Raw genomic sequence first — 17,553 nt, forward strand, 5'->3', positions numbered from 1 at the left:
AGGAGAGAGTGAGGGCGAAGCTTTGTCGTCACTCTGTGCACCCTCGCAGCCAGCGACCGACGTAGCCCGACGGAGGTAGCAGCGCCGCGGTGCGGCCCCGCAGCCGCTCCTTGCACCGGAGCCGTGGGCCGCGTATTTTTGACCGCGGCTGTACGTGCCTATAACTGCTGCTTACGGAGCTGACCTGTTTTGCTTGGGCAGTCGGGACAACCGTGCCCGTAGTTCGTGCGCGTGTTCGGGCGCTTCTTGTGCGGATCACTGGAGATATTAAAAGCAGAAGCTCTTCAGAGGCGTCTCGCGAAGCTGTACTGGCTCCGATAACGGATGACTGACTATTAAGCGAAGCGAAGCTATTAAAACACAGCGTCGAGAAACCGCTCGGCGAAAGCTCGGCCAACAACGTGGGCCCATTCTGGGCCGCTGACCTGTTTAGTCGAAACGAGCCTGTATGATGTATACCTCACGCTCGAATTTTTCATCGCTGCCGTAAGGATCGTTGGGTAGATAACGAACCGTCGAGGCGGCCTGTAGGGGGCGTTGACTGCCCGATCGCTTTCATTTTGGTGGGAGTTATTACTGCTGCTGATGCTGCTTCTACAGCTTGCCACAAGAGGAGTGCATATCGCATTGTCTGCGTACGGCCCTGTGGGTTTAACTGTTCTCATTTTCGGAATAATGAGAAATGCAGGGATTTCATATTTTTTTTATTATACTGCCTCAAAACACGTCCCTGTACTTCTATGTTTGGGACTTGTCTCTGGGCTTGTTGATCGCTTACCGAGATATACGTGCAGGGACGTGTTTTGGAGCTTCCACGAACCCATTCATTTCTTCTGTTTATCCCAAAGGAGGAAAATAAAGGGTGGTGATTATTCATTGCCCACTCCTAGGTATTATCATATGAGAATGCGGGGCGCTTGGTTGAATAAACGAAAAAAAAAAGAGCGAAAGAATAGCGGAAAACTAGGAGTCACGAAAATGAGGCAGTAAGTGGGGTTTTACATAGCTGCAGCTCTTTCCTCCTTTAACCGCGTTCCAATTGGCCCCTGTCGCTTAGAAAGGAGCATCACTTACGACGGTATTATTGGGTGGAGCGCTGAAGAGCGCCCTAAGGTTATGCTGCGCTCATGTCCAGCATTCTTGGACAAAAATTTTGAATATGGGAATATTCCGAGGTACTTTTATGTAAATATTGAAGTTTATTGTCCATTCTTCCGATGCGCAGCAAAATCTTTCTTTTAAAGTTTTTCTATAGCTCGCATTATGCGGTCAAGACTGCCACAGAAATCCAGTGGCGAACGTTTTTCACGATAGCAAAAACGTTAACAGAAAAAGAAATGCAAGAGTGCCCTCTGGCGATCTGCGGATATATTGACGTTATAGTGAAAGCTTCCATTATATGGAGAAATTGCGTTCATAAATAATTTCTCGTTGAAAAATGCTTTTGTCGAGAATTGCTGGGCATGAGCTCGTGTGGTGTGGCGCGAACTTCGATGCAAGAAACAGACAAATTAATAATAATAATAATTGGTTTTTGGGGGGGAAAGGAAATGGCGCAGTATCTGTCTCTTTTATCGTTGGACACCTGAACCGCGCCGTAAGGGAAGGGATAAAGGAGGGAGTGAAAGAAGAAAGGAAGAGAGAGGTGCCGTAGTGGAGGGCTCCGGAATAATTTCGACCACCTGGGTATCTTTAACGTGCACTGACATCGCACAGCACACGGGCGCCTTACCGTTTTTCCTCCATAAAAACGCAGCCGCCGCGGTCGGGTTCGAACCCGAGCAAACCGGTTTCCCGCCATTGTTCCATCCCTCGAGGTCCTCGACCTTTGTGAAGTCAGAAATTGAAACAGAGACGCGCTTGTTCTGTTTTCAGTTTCAACGAGAATATTCACTGGATGCTTAAGGGATTTGTGGGAGATGCTCACAGAAGAGTGTTTACTTTGTGCAGCTTCTCTTTGCGGCTCAATTGCTCAATTAAGCTATAGCTGCCCGAAGGCGGGTGTAACTTGCGTCCTCACACCTCCCAAGCTTAGGACTGTCAAATGTGCTTAACAGCCCCGCTGCACAGCTTGGAAGCAAACGCCTTGGGCTGTGTAGTTATGACAAAAACTGTACAGTACACGTGCATGGTTGCATGTGCAGCCTTGTGCAAAAGCGTTAATTCCAGATGGGTTGCTTTGCAGACTTGCAGAAGGAGGAAGACTCTTCCTCACTTTTCCGGAGTTTTTCCAGCTTTCAGTGAAGCGCACGTTGCCGACTGTATGTCCTCAAACGCAAATCCTCTCGTCTGAAGACTTCTGACCAAGGGTTACTTACCGTATGCAATCTGTTTTGGTGCACTAGCACTTACAGAGGCCATTCCCCGCATATGGGGAACTTGCGCTGAAGTTAGCGGTGCCGATTGCAGCGCCATAACACACTGCCTAGCGAGAAGAGCAAGCAGTTTTGGCTAGTACTCTTAGTACTTTTCCGCGCCACCTTCAGGCGCTTATTGGCGTGAGCCTCCGCGCTCTGTCGAAGGCGCACGTGCCGTGCGTCAGCTATCTGGGCTACGCCGAGAGAAGCTAGGCAATGAATGCTGTCAGCCAAACGCGGGTATCTAATCGCGCAGACTGCGTTCTCGCGTTTGCAGTGGCCCAAGCGGCTGACAAAAACAGTTTTGAGTCACCGAATGGAACAATTGCAGTGCCACCTTGGCAGCGCAGGTCCCCCATAGGCGTTGTGTGTTGGTCTGTTTGTTTGTGAGTTCGTCTGTCTCAAGCCGGTTTTGTGGCAGGCTGCTCGCCTGCCAACCACTCTGTGGGAAGGTGAGCATGAGCAGCCTGCCCACCGTGTCAGGCGGCAGCTCAGTTAACCGTGATAGGCTGCTCGCGAAAAGCAACCTGTATCGCAATCCAAATCCCATGGATGGCAGCACCTGCCATAGAAGGGCAGTGGCACATCTCTTGACCGCTGCACCACCGTGCCAGGAGTGGTAGGAAGACTCCCAGATATCTATGAATGTTGAGAATGACCAATTCCGATTACATGGGCACTAACCCATTATCCCCATTCGAACAACTGCCATCCGTGAACACTGGATCTGAACGCAGGAGCAGAAGTTAAAACCGAACTGCTAGTGCACCTAATTTGCATTTGGCCTAACTACACAAACTGACCATCATTTTTTTCTTTGCCCGTATCACTGACGTGTCAAGCCTTATAGTACAAAATACATCAGAGAACAGTGCAGATAATTCCACAAATCGACGACAAAGCCCGCGAACAAAGGCACATGGTTGTGTTCGGCGTCGAAAAAAATCTAGTCGTTACGCTAAGAAGCATAGCTATTATTTGAAAGCAGTGCGTACCTATTCCGTAGTTAAAAAAACAACCGTATCCACATTTCAGATCCAGCCGCAGTCCCATGATGGTGGCGTTCGTTTCTCAATATCTCCGTGTAAATGCTTTGCAACTCAAGACTTGTTCGGCGAGTGAACTTTTTTCCTGAGCACAAAGGACCCATTCATCATACTTCTCATACAAACAGGCGAGCATTAGAGTTTGATCGATTGCCTAGCGCCACAAACAGGCGTGTGAATTGTACAAAAGAAATTGCTTGCTCTAGAGCACCGCATCCGTCATCACATAAAGCGTGAAGGACGGAACACAAAGTGCGCACAGAATAAAAATTAAGCGACGAAAGAACGAAGTAGTATATTTCGTTGTTCTGCGTATCGGGTGTGCGAAATCTATCTCGTTGGGTGACTCGCCCCTTCTGCAATGCGCTATACCCTGAGAGTATGTGAAAATAAAATTGTGTCTAGACTTATGCTATTTGCATTAAATTTAATGCTAATCCAAAAGCCAACACATCGGCGAAGAGCAAATACAAACGCAGTTCTTTACACTCTAAACAGGAGTCTGCCTATACGGGTGTAGAAAGGAGGTAAGCCGTCCTATAACATAATAATAATAATTAATAATAATTGTTTTTTGGGAAAGAAAATGGCGCAGTATCTGTCTCATATATCGTTGGACACTTGAACCGCGCCATAAGAGAAGGGGTGAAGGAGGGAGTGAAAGAAGAAAGGAAGAAAAAGGTGCCGTAGTGGAGGGCTCCGGAATAATTTCGACCACCTGGTGGCTGAGTGGTTAGCGCGCTCGGCTACTGATCCAGAGTTCCCGGCTTCGAACCCGACCGCGGCGACTGCGTTTTTATGGAGGTAAAACGCTAAGGCGCCCGTGTGCTGTGCGATGTTAGTGCACGTTAAAGATCCCCAGGTAGTCAAAATTATTCCGGAGCCCTCCGCTACGGCACCTCTTTCTTCTCTTCTTCTTTCACTCCCTCCTTTATCCCTTCCGTTATGGCGCGGTTCAGGTGCCCAACGATATATGAGACAGATACTGGGCCATTTCCTTTCCCCAAAAATCAATTATTATTATTATTATTATTATTATTATTATTATTATTATTATTACTTTTATTATTATTATTATTATTATTATTATTATTATTAATATTATTATTATTATTATTATTATTATTATTATTATTATTATTATTATTATCTTTAACGTGCACTGGCATCGCACAGCACACTGCCGCCTTAGCGTTTTGCCTCCATAAAAACGCAGCCACCGCGGTCGGGTTCGGACCCGGGAACTCCAGATCAGTAGCCGAGCGCCCTAACCACTGAGCCACCACGGCGGGTCTTTCCTATAACGCACTATCTTATATGAAACATAGTGCGCTAGAAGACAGCATACTCTCCTTTTACTCGTTTCTGTTTAGAGTGTACCACTTCCGAAGAGCGGCTATTGCTGTACAGATGTTAGAATAACAACGCAAGTATTTAATGTCCCTCATCAAAAATCGTCTGAATTATCACCTCCTTTTCAGTGCTTCTGTTTATTTTATACTTCATTTCATCTATTTAGACGTGTGTTACGGGGATGGCTCTGCCCTCCTTTGGAGAAGTCTACTTCTTTTCTACCTACGTAACGAAACCGTAGGACGCAAACTTTTGCAGTCTATCTTGTCGTTGAGACAAGTGCATTGCAGGGTGGGTGTAGCACACACTACAATGGCGCGTCTTGGTAGCCACATTCGGGTATCGCCAGATCGTTTGGCTACACACTGTAAACATGAATAATAATATATGGGAGTATTAAGGGAGTAAGCTGCCCTCTAGTGCTCTCCCTTTTAGGGGAACGGTATGCTGCCTAAGCTCCATGGTAGATTTCGATCACTAAATACACGGAATGCTTACTCTTGGCAAAGGCGCACCTCGCCGCCTTTGGTGTTTTGCGGGCGGCCACTTTCAGACGTTTCTCATTCTAGTGCTGGGCGGCGCACTGAGCGTCCTTCGCTGCTTTCGCTGCTTGACGAGACATACGAGCTATTCGGCTTCATCGAAGCGTTCGGCCCCCTTGGCTGCCTTCTCACATTTGTGTGCGGCTACGTAAAACTGCCATTGGCGGTCTCAGCGAGCCATTCTATCTTTTGACCCATCGGCGGCTCCATTTCACTGCCGCAACCACAACGCTGCTCCCGTCTAGCGTTTGAAAGGGAAGAACAAATGGATGAAACATGTATGACGACGACGATTTGCTAGAAGAATGCTAGGAATGGGAGCTGAAACCATTTCGAGCTTAACGAAGTACGACACAGTAACGGCATGACCACGGCTCTAAAAGAGATTATCCCAGTTCTTGCACGCAAATACTACACAGTAAGCACACGCGCTATTTCCGCACGAATACACACACATTTTTTTAAGATGGTAATCGCGCAAGCCCTAGCAAGGCTAGGGACATGGTGTCTGTGTTTCTTGAAAGCGCTAGGGAGAAACGAAGAACGTTGGGGACACAAGGGACAAACAGCCCCGTGTCAGCAGCTCTCTCCCGTAGCAGACGACACCGGACCGGCGTTTCCAGACCGGTCTGCGTCTGCTTGGCCCCAGCACATGGCCGACATGGCTTTCACCTGTTGTAGCTCCTCCGCCTTCCCGCCTGTTGCCTAGACGCTTTGTGCCGTCGTCGAGGGCTGCGTTTCCAACTACGCTTGACCGGTCTCTCTCTCTCTCTCTCTGTTTAGTTTTTTTCAAACTTTTTTTTCGTTTTTCATGGAGGTCGACAGCGCCGCCTCCTCCTGGCATTCCAGTGTCGGTCGCTCGCTCCGAAGCCAGCTGTTGCTCCGGCGCTTTCTTCAGATCGACCGACCGACCAACCTGCCTGCTTTCCTGCCTGGCTGGCTGCGTTTTCAACCGCTGCTCCGTGTGTGGGTGTTTAGGAGGAGTGTCGTTGTTCTAGGTTTCACCTCTTCCGCCGCTCGCTTAAGTGTCAACGGCCGCTTCATCAGCCAGGGGGTACTCGACGGGGTTCTCGCAAGGTACTATTACTAAAGCTGGGTTATTTTTCTTGCGGTTCTTTGCTTGTAACCTTCTCTCCGCCGCTCAGAGGCCTCTCTCTCTCTCTCTCTCCGCCTTGCTGTCTTGTCTTCCCACTCACTTCCGGACTCTGGCTCGCGGCTTGTATTTCGTTGTTACGATGTTTGTTCGTTCATGTGGTTCCAGCCGGGTGTAGGAACGGTGCCAGATCCGCGTGCCCGCGCGCTTTGGGCACTGTGATCTAGGAGGCGGTTCTTTGCGAACGTGCTGACGATGCTTGAGAAATTTATTTTAGCTTAGTGGAGCTAACAGCCGCAGTGACGATGACTGATCTGTTGTTATGTTGCACAGGAACACTAAGTGCCGAGAGTCGTGCCGCAATGTGCTGGTGATGGTTCGCGAATTTTGTTTAGCTTGGTGTAACTGATAACTATGATGAATGATGTTTCATTAGGCGTCACATAAATACTGCGGGCTTTGAGGCGCGCAGGAGTCAATGGCTCCGGTTCAACAGCGATAGACACTGGAGTTCTTTAACGCATTGCGAAACTTTAGTCGAGCTTGATTTTTTTTTATTTTCGCCCCATTCGTCAAAGTGGCTGCCAGAGCAGACATGGCGCTCAGAAGCTGAACTTTAGAGCCAACAAAAACAGCTAAATGTATAATTATAGCTGCGCATGGCTTTAATTTGACATATTAGGTCCTGCGTACGCAACAATCTAGGTGATAAAAAAATTCTTGGAGAAAGACATTGAATATCTATGATCACCCACTTCCAGAGTCCAGATTTCACTTCCGATTACTTTATTCTTTTGGACTTGCTTAGCCTAGTGTAAGCTCCGATATTTGTCATTTTGTGCAATGTTTTATTCCTGCGCTTGCTTATCGCGAGCTTTTTGTGTACGGAAGCTAATTCACGGCACTACGACAAAGAAGCCGTTCCATGAAACAGTCGCTGAAACAGACGGAAATGATATAGCAATACAAAACTAGGTCACATTTGTGATAATTTATTTCCAGTCTGTGAGAAAACAGCCCAAAGTGGAAGATGATTTGATACCTACTGTCACAAATGTAATACCCGAAAACGTGTGGCCTAATCGAAGAGAAAGAAATGATTGAAATAACTTGCCGTCAAAAGTAACATTTTGCGAATTCTTTTCGGCCGACATGGTCATGACACGTGACATGATGTCCGGAAACCGAAAACAAGGGGTCGAGTGAATTCTTCATCCCCGGTGATAAATCAAAAGACTGGAAATAAAAAAAAATTGCTGAGGTTCAACACGGCTTGAACCTAGTTGATATAAGCGAAAGCTCTGTTAAGCATGGTTTCCAATGTCTCAAATAAAATGTCAAGGTCAAAGGTCAAGGCCAGGTACCCAATGGTCATAGCCATATGATCACGTGGTCATACTGCCAGTGCTTGGGCCATAACACTCCGCAGTTAAGTTCAGTTTGACCTTGTGAGGCATTGGAGGTCATTGTCTCATCCACATCAAAATCGGAAGTTGTAGCACGAGTAGTACAGCTCTCACTTTTTATAAAAGGCCGGCCAAGGTTGACCACGACTTAGTTTAAGCATATATTCGGCAAAGTCCGAGTTCCTTCATTCTCTCTCTCTCTCTCTTCTCCTCCGCTTCTTGCCTCACTTCTTCTATCTCTTTACTTTGCTTGTCTTCTTTCTTCTTGTGCATTCATCCCCCCTTAGTTCTTTCTCTTCGTTAGCTTCTCTCTCTTGGCCTGGCTCTTGACTTGTATTGCCCTGGTTTGCGGACTTTTGCAACTACAACGACTACAGAGGGCTTCAGTTACGCCATCATTCGGAGTGGTGTGCCAGTAACAGCTCTCGCTGTAATTAAAACCACCCACGAAAGTGACAGTCATTATGACGTTAATGCTACGCGTCGCCAGTGATTCAGCAGTCCGAAAAGTACACTTCACGGTGTTTGGCAAGTAGTAAATTCATCGCGACGTAAAACTGTGTCGGGATCATTCGAGTGAACATAACTATTCCAAGATCAATGTTAGTACTCTTGACAACGTGGCGCAGCATAACGTACAGTCCGCCCGAAAAGAAACTAGCACAAGGGACCGACGGTCGGAGCAAAGAAATCGCGATAGGCGGCGCTGCGTTATGACGTAAACAGCCAGGGCGAGGCTTTCCTGACCGCTGCAGATTTCTGCTGGGGAAGGTGGGTTCGGGGAAGGCTTTAAGTGATAGCTGCCTTTTGCGAAAAAAAAATAAAAAATAGTTTTGAGGAGTGACCCACTTCACACGATGTAATGTCACGTGTCAGCGCTTTACTAGTGTTCGAATGCGCAATCATTCCAGGCGATTTATACGCAATGGCGTTCATACGTTGCCGTAGACCGAAACTGTTTACTATCAAGCCTTGTCAGTTCGGCGCCTCATAAAACGTCGCCGACGCTCAGACGCTGATTGAGCAAATAGATACCGTTGCTTCCGACGGGCAGACGAGATGCGAGCTGGTGTGCACTGTCACGCATGGCTAGTGAACAATCAGTGCAGAGAAGAGGCGACACGATGTGTGCTTGCGAGCGGCCGTTTTCTAAAGACCACCGCTGTGCTATAATGGTGGGAACGGCCTGGAAATCTCGTCGCCGGTCCTAATGCGCATCAGGTGCGTGTCGTGTCGTGTCCGTCCTCGTACCACTGGAGCCTTGATTATGACCGGAGGATTGAATATGGAACTGTGCGTACTTTTTCGATGTGTGACTCCAGCGCAGGTCACCGCATATAGCACTGCGGTCCATGCTGATGGTATTGCCGTCTGTTATTAAGGCGAAGTCATCAGCCATTTCACGCACAACGAGCGCATGCGCAACCTGCAGTGCACGAGATTACATATACCGTACCGATGTAGCTGTCGCTTTGGGTCCCTTTTGATAGTGGCTGATTAGACGATGGACCAGCGCTTTTGGAAAAGGAACATTTAAAAAATCTTTAAACAACAGGATTCGGCTATTACCAGGGACGTTTGAAAGACTCTGGTGCTACCGCGGTCGCTAGGTCTAGCGACCGTGGTGTAGTATACTGAGCGGTCTTTCTAGCGTCATGGCTACGACAGGCGGATGCCCTATGAAGCAGAACAGTTTTAAATCAGACTCAGTTTGTAGTCGACGAACTACTGTGCTATATTAGCGGTAAGGCCATTCAGGAATTGGCTACTTGGTCTTCCATCCGATTGACGTCTCCTGCGACTGTACCTTTATGAGCTGTCCTCTTTTATGATTGTTGATGCGTGCTACGCTGGACCACAATCAACAAAATAATCAACATAATCAACAATAATCAGCGCAGGTGTGTGCTAGTGTCCTCCCTGGGTCCTTGTCTGCTAGCGCTCCGATTCCAAGATGTTCGATCACCGCCAACTCGCCCAGCAACACACCCTGCAATCAACAAAAGTAGCTTTTGAATGGACCAAGTGGTCGTCCTTTGCAAGTGAACCTTAATGGCGAATGTATGCTTCTCAGTATTTGCATTATTTCTCCCACTTTTGTCGCTGGTATCATCGCGAACTGTTTTTCTTACTTTTTTGAATGAATAAATGCGGTACACTAGGAATTAGACGAGCCAAAACGGTGTACAACCAACTAGCCCCATTGGCGCCTTGCTTGCCTTGTTTTTTTGACAGTCCCTGTCTTTACTGTTTCCGTGGCGAATGGGCAAGTGAAATATCAGTTAATGCTGTTGTCCCCAGGTGTGTCGGTGCATTCATGCGTGAACCAATATTTTAATTTATGACGTAGATGAAGTCAAAGTATTAAGTTCAGCACGGAAAGTGTCCATGGCTTGAATTTATTTCTGTCATTCGCCGATTATTTTCCAGCTTGAGCAGTGACGTTGAAGCTAAGTTTACAGCTCTGTGAAGATCCGCAGTTCGGTTGCTTTCACGACCTTCGGTGCAGTTTCGGTTTCGAAGTATTACGAGTTTATTTTCTAAACGAACAAGTTGTAGGCGAAACTTAACGAAACGGAAACTACACGTTTCATGCCTGTCCGCCCTTACAAAAATTTATTTAGACAGTCTATAGATTGTATATAGACTTCTGTCTATATAGTTTATAGGCTGTCTATAGACAAATCCAAAAGAATAGTCTATAGGCAATACAAATCCGATAGCCAGTCTATAGACAATCTATAGAGTTATGGCCGTACACTTTTAGTAGACTTTTGTCTATGAACAGCCTATAGACTATGAATAGACGAAAAGAAATATCTATAGGAGGGCGATAGAGTCTACAAAAAGTCTATAGACTGTCTATAGACCACTTTTTTAAGGGCGCAACACTGCGAACGTTCTTGTGTTTTTAGAAATAATCTAAATAACGGTACACTGTATTCTTAAATATACAGAGCGGTGTCTGTCTACTGGCTTCAGTATTAATTAAGAAAAACGCCTATTTCCACAAAAATGCATATATATTGATGATAGTGAAAAAGGACAAAAAATGCTGCGTAAAGTGCCCAGTCGTTAACAAAACTACGTCACGGCTGAGTGATCAGAATACGCTTCGGCCTATTCCAAAATTAAAAAGATCGTTTCGATTCTGTGGAAGAAATATTACGAGAATTTTATCTCAAAAACACTCGAAAAGCACAAGAGCAGGTCCCTGCCGACGTGTCTTGGTCAAAAGTAAACATTTAGAAATTTTGCATTGAAGTTGCCGTCGCCTGAAGTATATCCAGCGAGACACCATTAAACGTCTCTTGAGTGCGTCACGAAAATAATGGGTGCTCCATAAATCTATTGAGACACCATTAAAGTTCTCTTAAGTACGTCACGAAAATTCTGAGCGCTCGTTTATCAAGACACATAATGTCTAACCCGAGCACGCGTGCACTCATCGCTTGAAAAGAGGCGCCAGTCCTCCAGCGAGAATCACCTTTTTCCCTCTCGTTTCCGCCTAGGTACCGCCTGGAGCTGTTAGCGACACCACTTCTCCAGGCCACATCCGTCGGAGGCGGAAAATGGGGAACGGCTACCGCAGCTTGCTAGAAACTCCCTAGCGGGCGCGTCATCTGGCGGCGAACGTCGACCTGTCGGACAGCTGTTCGCCGCGCGCGAGCCGGCGAGAGCTCGGCGTAGTTGCGCTTTAGCCGGTGCTGTGGTGAGCTCCCGTGCCGGCCGCGCTTGTGTTGTGACGTGCTTGTGGATATCACGAAGCTTCACCACAGCCGTCGGTCGCTGGATTGTTGCAGCTCCTGAGTGGACTTCACTCGTCGAGAAAGGTGAGCGCCCTCCAGAGGCAAGTGCTTACAGTGTTTGTCGAAAATTTGCAGGCCAGAGGTTTCGCTTGTAATGCGTGCGTTCGTCCCACCTTCGAAACGGATAGAAGGATGAAGATGTATGCGACAAGCCGCGGAGTATGGCCCGCAAGCGGACGCTCATTTTAGGAAATAAGAATCACTAACTAACCCCGCGAAGTGTTTTATTAAGCTAACCGCTTGGGATCTGTATTTTTCACACAGACTACGTTTTCACTCTATACTGTATATGCTTACACCCACGACGAGAAAAAGAATTTTAAAAATGTCATGTAGTATGTGCCTTTATAGCGAGAGAAACAGGCCTAGAAATTTAAAAAGGGGAAAAAAAAAACAACAGACCGTATTTTCCGCGGTTCGGCTGATGGATTGGCGTCGCTGGCTACCGAACTCTATACTGTGTACAGGCGTGGTCAGTATTAGAGGGAACGCATAAATTGCGCTCGGAAAGGCATATACACTTCTACTATTGCATCAAACTGGAAAGCACAATAAATATATCGGGCACTGAGGCGAAAGCACTAAAGAACAGAAAAGGTCTTATTACCCGTAATGTTCGGCGTATATGCGCTGACTGCACGGTAATATGGCGTTCCCTTTTATGCCGTCCCTGCATGTACACACCTGAGCAAATGTAAACTGCGGTGTCTTCCCGCATGTAAGCGCACGCGTTTTGATATGATGAAACTACTGAGCTTTATCACCTGATTTATTCATTTTTTTTTTTGGGGGGGGGGATAAGTATAACACTTTAACGGGTAGAAATCCTCAACTGTGTTGTCAGCAAGATCGTTATTTAAATTAAAGGCGAAAAACCGCAGCCTTGCTTTGTTTCAAGGGCGTACTTGATATCATACAATGACCGCAACAACCCTCTCGTGAGGTAGCTATCTATCTGTCTCAGATTCATGCGTGTTTGTTAATTTCCCAGGACAGCGGCAGAAGGTATTGTCTGTTACTACTGCCTAACTGTCCGAACTCAGAGCGCATGTCAGATGTGACTATATCCTATATTCGCGTGGTTGTCTTACTTGACCTTTTTAAAGCGCCCATATATCCATCGATTGAATAGTTGCTTTTCGAAACAGCTTTGAAAATTATATATCTGGCTACTTTCTGTAAATCAACACCGCATATACGAACATATGAGGCGCAAGCCGGAGGTCGCTGGTGATATCACCTGAGCCGTCACCCACTGCGGCGTGTGCTTCGCTTATCATGTCGTTTAATAACTGCCTTTCCATAAATCTCTTGGTCTGAGATGTCTGTTGATTGAACGACTGTATCTGTGAGCCAGTGTAGCGCACTCGTCAGCATGTCGGACTTCACGAGAGGCCAGTCACAAAGCTGATCGAGCACACATTTTACGTGACCCTATAAAAAAGCAATCAGGTTCGAAATGACGATTCATTCTTCTTCATGATCTTCTTAAAGGTTTGGTTTAGGGGGGGGGGGGGGGGGGGGTTTACGTCCCAAAGCGACTCGAGCTATGAGCGACGCCGTAGTGAAGGGCTCCGGAAATTTCGACCACCTGGGGTTCTTTAACGTGCACTGACATCGCACAGTACATGGGCCCCTAGAATTTCGCCTCCATCGAAATTCGACCGCCGCGGCCGGGATCGAACCCTTCTTAAAAGTAATTGCCAGGTGCTAATGAGCGGCCGCCTTTATTGGTGCAGTGTGAAATGAGAATATTATATGGGAAAGTTTTGTTTACATCTGCTGCTGTGAACCGCGTTCCTGATCGACCGTGGTACCCCCTTCGCGGACATGCACAAATATTGGTGTTTTAAAAACACGTCGACATTGAAATTACTTTTCACACTTTCAAATGCTCGTTTAGGGTGCACTCGGAGCCCCACCATCAGAAAACTACTTTAAAAACTTTTGTTTACATGCTTTCCTACGCGTTGTACGTCCAGCTGCTGCATCTAGCCGGCAACAGCAGCGCCATCGCACCTTGCTTACACATCAAATATCTGCGTTGGTCTATAACCACTGTGATATTTTTAAAAAAATACTACATTTTCTTCCGTTTCTGGGGTCTTAATTTATGATGTGTCAGGTGATGCTTGGTCTCGTAACTGATTACATGTTGAGAGTCGTGGCATAAGTGTCTGAAGTTCCATCGAACCATTTTGTAGTCCCCGGGATGTCCCAGAAGCAATGTACACCCTACTCATTTCTACAATTAGGCGTGTGTTTACTATACAGGACTAGCAAGCTTGGGCCGAGATGGTATCCGAAAGTGTACTATCCTCAACCAATGAGTTTAATGCTAGGTTGTGGAGAGGAGTTCCAGGGGACGTCTTCGAAGACTTGTATAGAGGGAGAAAGACGAAGTTCTCGCCTTTAATTGACAAGCAAAAAGTTCTCACTCTCCACCAATTTGAAGCGCCGCAAATGCACTGAAGATCCGCACAGTGGGACACCGTTACAAGCCCAGAGATCATAAACTATTGAAGAAAATGGAACATGTAATAGTAGTTATGGTTGCACTAGTCCCAGCGGCTAGCAGTAATAGTGAAAGTAGTAGTATTAGTCAGTAATATCAGATTAGTGACTCGTTAGTAGCATTATTAGACTGCGAACAAGCGACCTGTAGAGGCTCAGAAAATCAATGTCATCGTGTGTGACATGATTAGTTGCTGCAATACTTCGTTTCAGTCATGATATTTTGACCAAGTCCTGACTATTAGTTTGTGGTTTTATTGGGTTTAACTTCCCAAAGCCACTCAAGTTGTGAGGGACGCCGTAGTGGAGGTCTCCGGATAATTTCGACCACCTGATGCCGAGCACCAGAACCACTGAGCCACCGCGGTGGCCCTGGCTTTTAATAAGCAGTAGTAATAGGTAAGGGTATTAGTAGAAGTAATTAGCAGTACTACTGATAGTACACGCGGCAGCTGTGATGCTAATGCCCGCTTCGTTAATTACGTTCCTAACAGTCGACGCCGGGAAAGCAGGGAGAACTGAGAGGTTTATTGTCGGCTCTTCATCACGCCGGTGACTAAGCGGCCGAGCACACGTGTATGAGGAAATGTACTTTTGGGAGATATAGGCGAAGGTTGTGCCATCTGTTGCGTTCTTGCTGCCGTCTGCGTATCATCGCGAGCCAGTTGTGCGCAGAATTGTTGCAGTGGTGAAGGCTCGAAATTCACTGCAGGCAGGCGTCAAAATAACGACACTTTATGTTCGTTGAACGCTGGGAGCCGTATCTTGACGCTGATTACATTTCAAGGATGTCAGATACGCAAATTTCGCCTGTTGCAAAACTCCGCTGAGAGAGTTGTGACAACTAACTCAGCACTTTTCCGCGCCGTGTGTGACAGCAATTTTGAGGCAACCGACTTCAATTACAGCGCAGAGTGAATTGCTTAAAAAAAAAATATCGCCGACTAAAATTGGCTCAACTGAAACACACAGCTGCTTCCACCAGTCCTTTCTTTTTTTTGAATAGCTAGTGTATGAATAATTGAGCACAAAGCATGAAAGAAATCACGGCGAAATAAAAATAGCAGGAAGGGGGGGGGGGGGTCGCAGCGGTACTCTTCACATACGGCTAATGAAATCCTGGGTGTGCTGTTTTATGACGTCGCCTTTGACGTCACAAATTCCACCTATCCGTCGTGAAATAACTAATCGTTTCAATTGAAGAGTTTCTAGAAAAAAAAAAACGCTAGAAATTGAGCTCTCCTTAGTGAAGAAAGAGTTAGATAATTGGAAAATAACTGACGATCGGACTGCTATAAAGCATAAAGTGCTAAAAAATAAATGTCTGTTTAATTGCACATGCCTGTTCAATCGGAGGCAGGGACCGGCTGTGATTCGGCTATGTTTATTTTACTTCGTTTTCTCAACAGACGCTAGGGAGACCCTGCGCAGATGCAGTTTTCTTATGCGCAGCTCTCCTTTGTCCTTGAGTTCAATGTCATTTGAGCTTTACACCGTTAAAGGGTGTTTCTATCTTTGCTCACCTTCTTTCTACTCCTTTCCAGGTATTCTTTGTCTTAGGCATCGCGTCCATATTTTATGCGCGTTTCGAGAGGCGAGTGTAATCAGTTAAACACATATAAATTATCCGGGACTGTATGTATAGATTTATCTGCGTAGGTGCTGTGGTCAAGTGATGATTGAGCACTCATCAAAATTTGCCAGGGTTGCAGTTTACGGAAGGTCTATCGCAAGTATAGCAAAGTTTACCATGAAGCAATTGAATGTGTTTGTTCTGTATTACACCAGTAAACAGAAAATATGTCGATCTTTCACTTATTTAAGTATAAGCCTACAACCAGTAAATGATTGGACGAATGAGTAAATAAATGAATTGGCGTGTGATGAGTAAAGTCCAAAGAGTCACTATGATTATCTCCTTTTGATGAGTGAGCACCCTTAAGGTGCCAATAAAACTGAAATAAGTTGAAGCAGCACAAGCAAGGCCAGGCACTGCACTGAAACTGATTCTAAAATATTCTCAACAGAGAATACTTTTTTTTTCAGAATAATGAGAGGTTTAATTCTGTTGCAGAAAGTAAGCCTAGCGCGTTTGTTTTTTTACTAGCAAATATTAATTTTACTCTCCAACTTCAATCGTTACTTAAAAGCTTTTTGTTTTGCTTTTAAATATAGTCTGGTTTCGTGAAGGGGCTTGCTACTTCTACAATTACAAATTTCACATTTTGTGCTTGGAAAAAATACATGATTTTATGTCTCACAGCCGCGGTCATACGCACCCCTTTAAATGGCGGAAATTCCATAAAGGTGCTGAAAATATCAAAGATGAGGGTTTTTTTTCTCCTGTTGTACCTTATTCTATACGCAGTTACAACCTGAAAGCAGCACCACATTGGCCTCTGACCTCCTCATCACTCTCGTCTACTGCATCTTCGCGTTGCCGTGTGGTTTTTGAGTGAATGCACATCAACCTATGGAGGGAAGAAATCCACAAGCTTCAAATGCAGGTTTGGGAATATTTTAAGCAGTGCTAAAAGTTACTATACGCTATTTCTGTTAACTAAAATGCTTTGCCTACAGATATTTGTTGGAGGATTAACCCACACTAGTGGCGGTGAAGCTTCATAACATGTAGGAAGGAAAGCTTAGGAGATGCCCTCGCTATCCGAGCTGCACGACAGAAAATGTTCCCGTAGTCACGTGCTTTCGCAAGGACAGCTGGGAGTCTCTGGCCGATGGCGCAGCCAATAGTAACGATCGGCTCAGCGGTGTCGTCTGCTTCATTGTCTGCGCATGCGCCGAGACGGCAGCCAACTAGCGAGAGGGGATCCTTACGTCCGGGTTCAAAAATGTGACGTAACGGACTTTCCTAGATTCTTTCATTCATGTTTCATAGACACCGTGCGATGTTTTCTCCGGTGTCGGAGTTTACATATTTTAAGTCGTGTATCGCCCGTCTCGGTCGAGTCGTTTTTTTCCCCTGGAGCCTCGCTAGTAGCCAATTTTGAATTAATTAATTAATTAATAATAATTAATCAACTTCATTTCCCGTCATAGCGAGTGGGGACTGGGACTAAAGGTACCAAGGACCTGATGACAGGTCCCAGCCCCCTACAAAAAACAGCTTCGAAAGCAGTGATAACTGAAGGAAATACATACAAAAGGCAAAAAAGCGCTGAATTTACAGAAGTACACACATAAAGGATTTGTGTGTATTACACATTACGCAGCCACAATGCACAATGTTTCTTCCTTCCGCGTGTTCTGTGAAGCCCCCAGACTTTGAGACGCTTTCGTCTGAAGCGTTGTTTGTCAAACCACGCATAACTTACAGCTCGGCAGTACACGCCCTGATCAGCAGGTGCTAGCAGACGATGCTCCGCGGGAACGCCGCCATCTTGGTTTTTCTCGGGAGCAGAAGACGGCAGTGGAA

At 46.1% G+C, this 17,553-nt stretch overlaps 1 protein-coding gene across 1 annotated transcript in view; it reads left to right on the top strand.

The window, feature by feature from the left end:
• Positions 1–11,309: 11,309 nt before the first annotated feature.
• LOC144104475 (uncharacterized) overlaps positions 11,310–17,553 on the top strand; it is a 212,759-nt gene continuing 206,515 nt past the window's right edge. Inside the window, 1 exon segment of the mRNA XM_077637516.1 lies at positions 11,310–11,630. The gene's annotated coding sequence lies outside the window, so the exon portion shown is untranslated.

The sequence above is a fragment of the Amblyomma americanum genome, chromosome 9, assembly GCF_052857255.1.
Source record: "Amblyomma americanum isolate KBUSLIRL-KWMA chromosome 9, ASM5285725v1, whole genome shotgun sequence".
Lineage (NCBI taxonomy): Eukaryota > Metazoa > Arthropoda > Arachnida > Ixodida > Ixodidae > Amblyomma > Amblyomma americanum.